General features: G+C 45.5%; 1 protein-coding gene across 1 annotated transcript in view; it reads right to left on the bottom strand.

Annotated features, from left to right (window-relative positions):
* SLC46A3 (solute carrier family 46 member 3) overlaps positions 1–178 on the bottom strand; it is a 53,733-nt gene extending 53,555 nt beyond the window's left edge. Inside the window, exon 1 of the mRNA XM_040340469.1 lies at positions 74–178. The gene's annotated coding sequence lies outside the window, so the exon portion shown is untranslated. The remainder of the gene's footprint in view (positions 1–73) is intronic.
* Positions 179–8,565: the final 8,387 nt, after the last annotated feature.

Genomic DNA, 8,565 nt, shown 5'->3' with positions numbered 1-8,565 from the left:
ATATATATATATATATATATATATATATATATGATAGATGTATAGAGAATAGAAGTTAGTTATTTGCACTGACCTCAGCCATGAGCAGTGTACAGCGTTCTGTGTCCCCCCCTTCTCCGACTGTCACACATGTCACCCCGGACCCCTCCGCAACTTCCTCCTACTGTCACCCGGCACAACGATTGTTGTTTTCGGAGACCCCGCCCATCTCCGGTGTTCATTGGTGAGATGACAGCCCGCCCCTCGGCTCAGGCTGTGTCCAGCGTCCTATGGTGGATGCGCCTGTCAGTAGGTGGAGCCCCGCCCCCCTGTCGTTTGTTGTAATGTGTGTTTATCTATCTATCCTGTCATCGCTGATCTTGCAGAGAGGAACCCGCATAGAGAGGAAGTGATGAGGAGGCGGGGTGAATTATCATCAGTCACGTGGTGTGGTGGGGATGACAGGGGATCAGGTGTATGGGCACATCAATGGTGGGCACATTGTACCGTTTATGATTAGCAGAGGTTTTCTCTGTCACCCCTAGGGGATCACACCTATGTGTTTTTAGTGCACTTTGCAGAAACGCACTATAATCCATTTAACATGGTTTCCTATGGCTACACATCAGGGTTGCCAAATTTCAGTAAATTTGCAAACAGTTTGTAAAATCCATAATTGTTGCATCTGGTAAAGAATGTCAGTTAGCGCCATGCAGCCTACATGTCGGTAATGGAGAATCAAGGACAGATGCAAAAAGTACAGATTTTACAAACTGTTCGTAAATTTACTGAAAGTTGCCAACCCTGCTACACATTCACATCTATGCGTTTTGTGGCCAGTCAGTGCGTTTATGGAAAAGGTCAGAGACTTGTTTTTCCCCAAGTTTTGCGTGGAATAGACTTCAACGGAATTGCATTGGAAACACGTGTTGTGTTCGTGATGCGATTTTGAGGCGTTTTGCAGTTTTTACTGTATATAGCTTGTTGCTAAGCAGAAGCCGGGATTCCCGGGAAGACGACCGCCGCGTCCTTAACAAAAAGATGAAGTCATCAGCTGTCATCGGGCTTCCCTGCTGAGAGTTGAATGTACAAAAAAAAATTGTGAAAAAAAAACGACGTGGACCCCCCACACTCATACCATGCCCTTCGGGTCTAGTATGGATTCGGAGGGAACCCCCCCCCCCCCCACCAAAATGAAAACAATTCCTGACCTGCCGGGCTGCATGCTCAGATAAGGGTCTAGTATGGATTTTGGGGGGAACCCCACGCCATTTTTTAAAAACATTTTGGTGTGGGGGGGGTTTCCTCCGAATCCATTCTAGACCTGGGACGACGACCCTAAGCCGTTTTTTAATGATTTTTTTTTTTTTTTCCGGCAATTGTTTTTTTTATACATTCAGAAGCCCACAGACAGCTGATGATTCATTGGTTGTTATCCACATCAATACTGGGCACTTTCGCCCCCTTGCTTCCCAGGCCAATTTTCAGCAGTCTTGCAACTTTAATGACAATTGCGAGGTCATGCTACACTGTACCCAAATTAGATTTTTATAATTTTGTTCGCACAAATAGAGATTTCTTTTGGTGGTATTTATTCACGACTCTGTTTTTTTTTTTTTTTTGCGATATAAGCGAAAAAAGAGTCGAAATTTGGAAAAAAAAAAAACAATATTTTCTTTATTCTATTTTAAAAGAAATCCAATAAAATCGAATTTTGTCATAAATTTAAGCCAACATTTATTCTGCTACATGTCTTTGGTAAAAAAAAAAAAATCCTGTTACGTGTATAATAATTGGTTTGTGTGATCACGGACATATGTACGCAAATGATCATGTACAGATGTGCGCATGTGATCACAGACATATGTGTGCAGATAATCATTGGGACATATGATTTTACTGTAACATATGTGGGGGACAGGTGTTTTTACTATGTGGCGACGTGTGTGTTTTACATTGTGTGTTACTAGGCTGGTGATCAGTGTGTAAAAAGCTGTAAAAAAATAGAAGGAAATGGATACCAAGTGCCTTGAGGCAATTCAGTTTGCATGTGTAGCGCTATACAAGTTTTTCACTCACTCACTCAATAAAAAGCAGCTCATACTCACTGATCACCAGCCGACTGCAGCGATCCGCTCTCCTCTCCTACCGACAACTAATGTGTGAGGAGAGCCGATTGCCTAGCAAACGGCTCTCTGTTTACATCACATGACGGCTGTGATTGGACATGGCCATCATGTGATCAGGAGGGCCAATCACAGAGCCCTCCTGCTGATCTGAAATGCGCCGTGTCCAGGTGACACATCAGGATCGCACCGCTGTGTGGGCATGCACTCCCTCCTTCTGAGGGACGTTCCTGAAGTGGGAAGTGGTTAAAGGGGTGTTGCAGTCATTTTTAATGTTTATTAAAAGTCAGCAGCTACAAAAAGTGTAGCTGCTGGCTTTTAATAAACATACACTCACCTGCTCCACGTTCCAGCGACGCACCGGCCGGGGCTCCGCTCCTCTCCCCCCCCCCTCTCCGGCCGGCGCCTTCATTCTAAGTGTGGGCACCCGGCCGTGACAGCTTTCGGCTTCACGGCCGGGCACCCACTGCGCATGCGCGAGCGGCGCTGCGCCATCCGATTGGATAGGGGATCGCCTGGGACCTGTCACGTGTCCCAGGCGATCGCCTACAGGGAGGGGCTGCCAAAAGGTGACTATTCTCCTTAACAGCCCCTCGGCGAAAGGAGAAGGTGGGACAGGAAGTCCCACTCCTCCTGAAGCCCCCACTCCCCCCCAAAAAAAATTCCATGCCAAATGTGGCATGTAAGGGGGCGAGGAGTGGATTAAGCGGAAGTTCCACTTTTGGGTGGAACTCCGCTTTAAGGACGTGGTGAGCGGCTTCCCAGTCCCCTTAGCAACATGCAATATCCAGTGTGTTTAAAGAGAAAAAACATAACAAACAAAATGCATGAAAACTGCATGCAAAAACACATAACAAAACAAGGGTTTCAAAATGCACTGCGAAACGTGCCTAAAAAACGCATCAAGCGCAGCCACATAGATGTGAATCTAGACTGAGTTCAGGGGTCACTGACCTCCTGGTGACAGTCGCCGGCTACAACTATACAGATGTGATCAGACCTCATCTGCAAGGGTGATTGTGACCAATCTGCTTTGAACTTAACCTGGATAGGGGTTAGAGCCTGTCCACGTCTCCCCCACTGTAATGTCCACATATCCCCCACTGTAATATCCACGTCATAACCCCCACTGTAATATCCACATCTCCCCCCACTATAATATCCACATCTCCCCCCACTGTAATATCCACATCTCCCCCACTGTAATATTCACATCTCCCGCCACTGTAATATCCATGTCATCTTCCCCATTGTAATATCCATGTCATCTTCCCCACTGTAATATCCACATCATCTCCCCCCACTGTAATGTCCACATCTCCTCACTGTAATATCCACATCATCTCCCCCCACTGTAATATCCACATCTCCCCGTCAGCGCACCGCTCTGGGGAGCTCACCTAGGCTGCCGCCACCGGGTGTACCAAGATGGCCGCCACTCCGGAGCTAGGCCGAAGCTGCGGCCTTTCCTATGGCCGCAATCCGTGGATCGCTTGGTGTGCCGATCCCAACGCGCGACCCGTTCGGATCACGGATCAATGATGATCAGTTGCACCCCTACTGGTGGTATATTTTTCGGTCACCCACCGGGGTTCAGGGCTGGTCTCAATGTGGGCCGATAATCACGCAGGATGGTGCTCCCGGTTGCAGTGGCAATGTAGAGTCAATGGAGAGTGCTGGACCATCCCGGGCGGTTCCGTGAACATGGAGTTTGTTGTATTGTGCTGCTCTCCTTACATGTAGGTCTATTTAAATGCATCTACTTTTCAGTCTGGCTTCAAGTCAAAATGTTACTGAAACCCATTGAGTTTTGGAGTTTCCCCTACAGTGCTGTACCCAAATAAAAGTTATGTCCTTTTTCCCACAAATTGAGCTTTATTTTGGTGGTATTTGATCACCTCTGCGGTTTTTATTTTTTGCACTATAAACAAAAAAGAGCGTCAATTTTGAAAAAAAAAATATTTATTTTTTCTTACTTTCTGCTATAAAGCAAATCCAATAAAAAAAATTGAACAAATTAAATTTCTTTAGGCCCCATGCACACGAGAAGCAAATGCAAACACATGTAAACTCAAGTTTTCAAAGGCAAAAACCGGCGTTTAAAACACCCCCGTTTTTGCCGCGAATTTCGCTGCGTTTTGCCGCGTTTTGCTGCGTTTTACCGCGTTTGTGGCTATCAGCGTTCATAACAAAGACATTGTAGACCCTCCCAAAGCTTTGAAACGCAAAAACGTTTGCGTCTGAACCCAAAATTTTGCGTCTGAAAAAACGAGCCTAAACCCAACTGCTTTAAAACGCCAAAAAACATGAATGTGTGCATGGACACATAGGATAACATTAAATGTGTTCAGGGGCAGTTGAAAAAAATGCCCAAATGCCTCTGAACTCGAGTTTACCAGCGTCTCGTGTGCATGGGGCCTTATAAATTTAGGCCAATATGTATTCTGCTACATATCTTCGATAAACAAAAATCCCCAATAAGCATATATTGATTGGTTTACATGAAAGTTATAGCGTCTACAAACTATGGAATATTTTTATTCATTTTTTTACTAGTAATGGCTGTGATCAGCAACTTATAGCGGGACTGCGATATTGTGGCAGACAAATTGTACATTAACTGACACTTTTTGGGGACAAGTGACACTAATACAGTGATCAGTGCTAAAAATATGCACTGTCACTCTACTAATGACACTGGCTGGGAGGGGGTTAAACAAGGGGACGATCAAAGGGTTAAAGTGGAGGTCCACCCTAAAAAAAAAATAGCTAAAAAGGCTCAACAAAAATTAATTAATTAATTAATTAACATTTTATACTTACCAGAAATTGCTGTTACTAGGCAGATTATCCTAATCTGCCTCTTCATCTTCCGTGGTGAAGTTCTGTGTTCTCCTCGCGTTGCCTCCTGGGAAATGGAGGTGCGCTGCCTTCTGGGACACCCCGGACGGTGTTCCCATTCACAAATACGCACATGCGCAATAGGAAAAGGGCTGTGAAGCCGTAAGGCTTCACTGCCTGTTTCCCTTAGTGTGGATGGTGGCGCCAGGACCCGGTTCCGAGGGACGGATTTGCCTCGGGCGGCCGACATTGTGGGCAACCTGGACAGGTAAGTGTGCTTATTAAAAGTCAGCAGCTACAGTGTTTGTAGCTGCTGATTTAGATTTTTTTTTTTTTTTTTTACCACCGGGCCTCCACTTTAACTGTGTGCCTAGCCTGTGCTTTCTACTGTGTGGGAGGTGCTTTTACTATGGGAAGGCATTGATCAATGTTCCTGCTTTGCAGGAAAACAGGCTCAATACCTTCCCTACTGACATAACGATAATCTGCCTTTCTGTCCTGTTAAACCGCTGTATGGTCTTGGCCACCGTGCTGCAGCTCAGTTTCAGGGTCTTGGCAATCTTCTTATAGCCTAGGCCTCTTTTTTTTCAGATCCTCAGAGAGTTCTTTGCCATAAGGTGCCATGTTGGACTTCCAGTGTCCAGTATGAGAGAGTGAGAGCGATAACACCAAATCTAACACACCTGCTCCCCATTCACACCTGAGACCTTGTAACACTAACGACTCACATGACACCCGAGAGGGAAAATGGCGAATTAGGCCAAATTTGGACATTTTCACTTAGTGGTGTGATGCGCTGGGATTGGCACATCAGCACTCACACCCGCAACACACACCAGCTGCTCAGAGACCAGAGACCCTCAGGCAAAATCACAACCAAGACTGATACCCTAGTTTTAAATACAGTATCTCACAAAAGTGAGTACACCCCTCACATTTTTGTAAAATATTTTATTATATCTTTTCATGTGACAACACTAAAGAAATGACACTTTGCTACAATGTAAAGTAGTGAGTGTACATCTTGTATAACAGTGTACATTAGCTGTCTCCTCAAAATAACTCAACACACAGCCATTAAAGCGGTTGTAAACCCGCATAAATTTTTCATTTTTTTTTCTCCTGTAAGGAAAAAGTCATAATAAGCTAATATGCACCGCATATTAGCTCATTATGAAATACTTACCTCGGAGCGAGGTGTGTAGCACTTACCTGGTCCACGCCGAGCAAGATTTCATCTTGCCTCGGCGTGTCTTCCGGGTATCGCCGCTCCAGCGCTGTGATTGGCTGGAGCGGCGATGACGTCACTCCCGCGCATGCGCGCGGGAGATTCAAAACTCGGCAAGGTCCGGCGTCTGCCGGTCCTTTCGCCGTAGATCCCCCCTGCGCATGCGCCGCGGCGCATTGCGAGGGGAATATCTCCTAAACCGTGCAGGTTTAGGAGATATTCTCCCTACCTACAGGTAAGCCTTGTTATAGGCTTACCTGTAGGTAAAAGTCAAAAAAGTGGGTTTACAACCACTTTAATATCTAAACCACTGGCAAAAGTGAGTACACCCTAAGCGAAAATTTCTAAATTGGGCCCAAAATGTCAATATTTTGTGTGACCACCATTATTTTCCAGCACTGCCCTAACCCTCATGGGCATGGAAGTTCACCAGAGCTTCACAGGTTGCCACTGGAGTCCTCTTCCACTCCTCTATAATGACATCACGCAGTTGGTGGATATTAGAGACCTTGCAGACCTTGTCACAAAAGATGTATGACGTAAGGTGACTAAGTAAGTCTAGTACTCTACAGCTTCTTCCTGTAATCCCCAAAATCTGACACATTACACAATTTTAATTCCCAGACACCACGTGAACATTTATATAAGAAAGTGGTATTGGGAAAGAACATTTGATAAAAGCTTTCATAAAAGCCCTTACAAGCTACACCGTATGTGGGTTCCACTCAATTTAAAGTGGCACTTGTATCCCATTCTTACTCTCTGTGGTCTATACCATGACTTTGTTCTGCTCTTCAGGCCACTCTATAGAACTGAATTCACTAACTGTCAAGATGAAAAGCTTATAGAATGTTCTTGTGCTTAGTTTTATTGCTTATCAAGAGGCACTTTTGTAGAAAAGTGTTTAAATTAAAGAATGTGAGAAAGTAATTTGAACTGTGAAAGGCTGACAGGTAATTGCAGTCATACAGTATATGAGTTATGAAAAGTTCACCTAATTCCTCAGATATCTATGTTTAAAATGTATGCAATTCATTTCAACTACCAAAAAATAGCACATCAAATGCAGTGGTGGCGGGTGCTCAATTTTTTTTTGGGGGGGGGGGGGGGGTGGGTGCAAACAAACTGAATAATAAAAAAAAAAACATAATTTGTAGCCATTGTGCCATCAAATGCAGCCACTGTGCCCATCAAACACAGCCACGGTGCCATCAAACACAGCCACTTTACCATCAAACACAGCCACTGTGCGCATCAAACCCAGCCACTGTACCCATCAAACGCAGCCACTGTGCCATCAAACACAGCCACTTTACCATCAAACACAGCCACTGTGCCCATCAAACCCAGCCACTGTGCCCATCAAACGCAGCCACTGTGCCCATCAAACGCAGCCACTGTGCCATCAAAATGCTGCGACTGTGCCAATCAAACGCTGCCAGGGTGCCCCTCAAATTCTGCCAGTGTGCCCATCAAATGCTGTCACTGTGCCAAATGCTGCTAGTGTGCCCATCATATGCTGCCACTGTGCCAAATGCTGCCAGTGTGCCCATCAAATGCTGCCAGTGTGCCTATTAAATGCTGCCAGTGTGACCCCCACCCACTCGCTGTCTGCCCGATATTTACCCTGTCTTGGTGGGGCAGCGGGTGATGGCCAGGAGCGGTGTCCTTTATGTCTCCTGTGCGGCCGGGCACTTCTCCACACCTTCCTCATCTCCGACTTCCGTCCTCTTGTCCCGTCAGGCGTCCAATAGTGGCACCTGTTGTTTCAGGTGACAGGGTAACCAGTCCGGTGTACCTGATTAGCTGAGAGGCAGGTCAGTGTTAGGAAAGGGATGTATTCCCTTCCCTAACACAACACTGAGTAATCAGTGAACGCACAGCAGTGCGCCCACTGTTTACCCTTTTGGAAGCCTATTAGAGCCCACGGCTCTAATCAGGCGTTTCCAAAACACCACTGTCGCTGTAATTCATATGCCCGGCGCCCGAAAAGGGGTCGGGCACATGAATAGGGGGCGGCAGCAGCGACCATAGATACAATGCATGAATCTATCTATGTGAGAGAGAGGTGCTTCTGTGACCTTTATGGATTGAGCATTGAGCATCAAATGCTAAATTCACTTTTGGAGCATGTTACACATTATACCCGTATGTAGAGTGTAACATGTAACATGCTCCAACAACATTTGTCTTGATCTACCTGAACAACATGAAAGAGATCAAAGATCATGGGGTTCGACACTTTTTTTTTAACAAAACTAACTAGCAGGGCCTAAATAAATAGTAAGGAAAACGTAGAAGAATATAATAAAACAAATGTCACTGTAAAAATATAAACTTAGCCTACCTTAAAAGTGGAGAGTGTCAGTCAGTAGAGCAGTGGATGGTGTG

Source organism: Rana temporaria, chromosome 2, assembly GCF_905171775.1.
Source record: "Rana temporaria chromosome 2, aRanTem1.1, whole genome shotgun sequence".
NCBI lineage: Eukaryota > Metazoa > Chordata > Amphibia > Anura > Ranidae > Rana > Rana temporaria.
The sequence above is the reverse complement of the archived record's forward strand: the minus strand, read 5'-3'. Positions and strand labels throughout refer to the sequence as shown.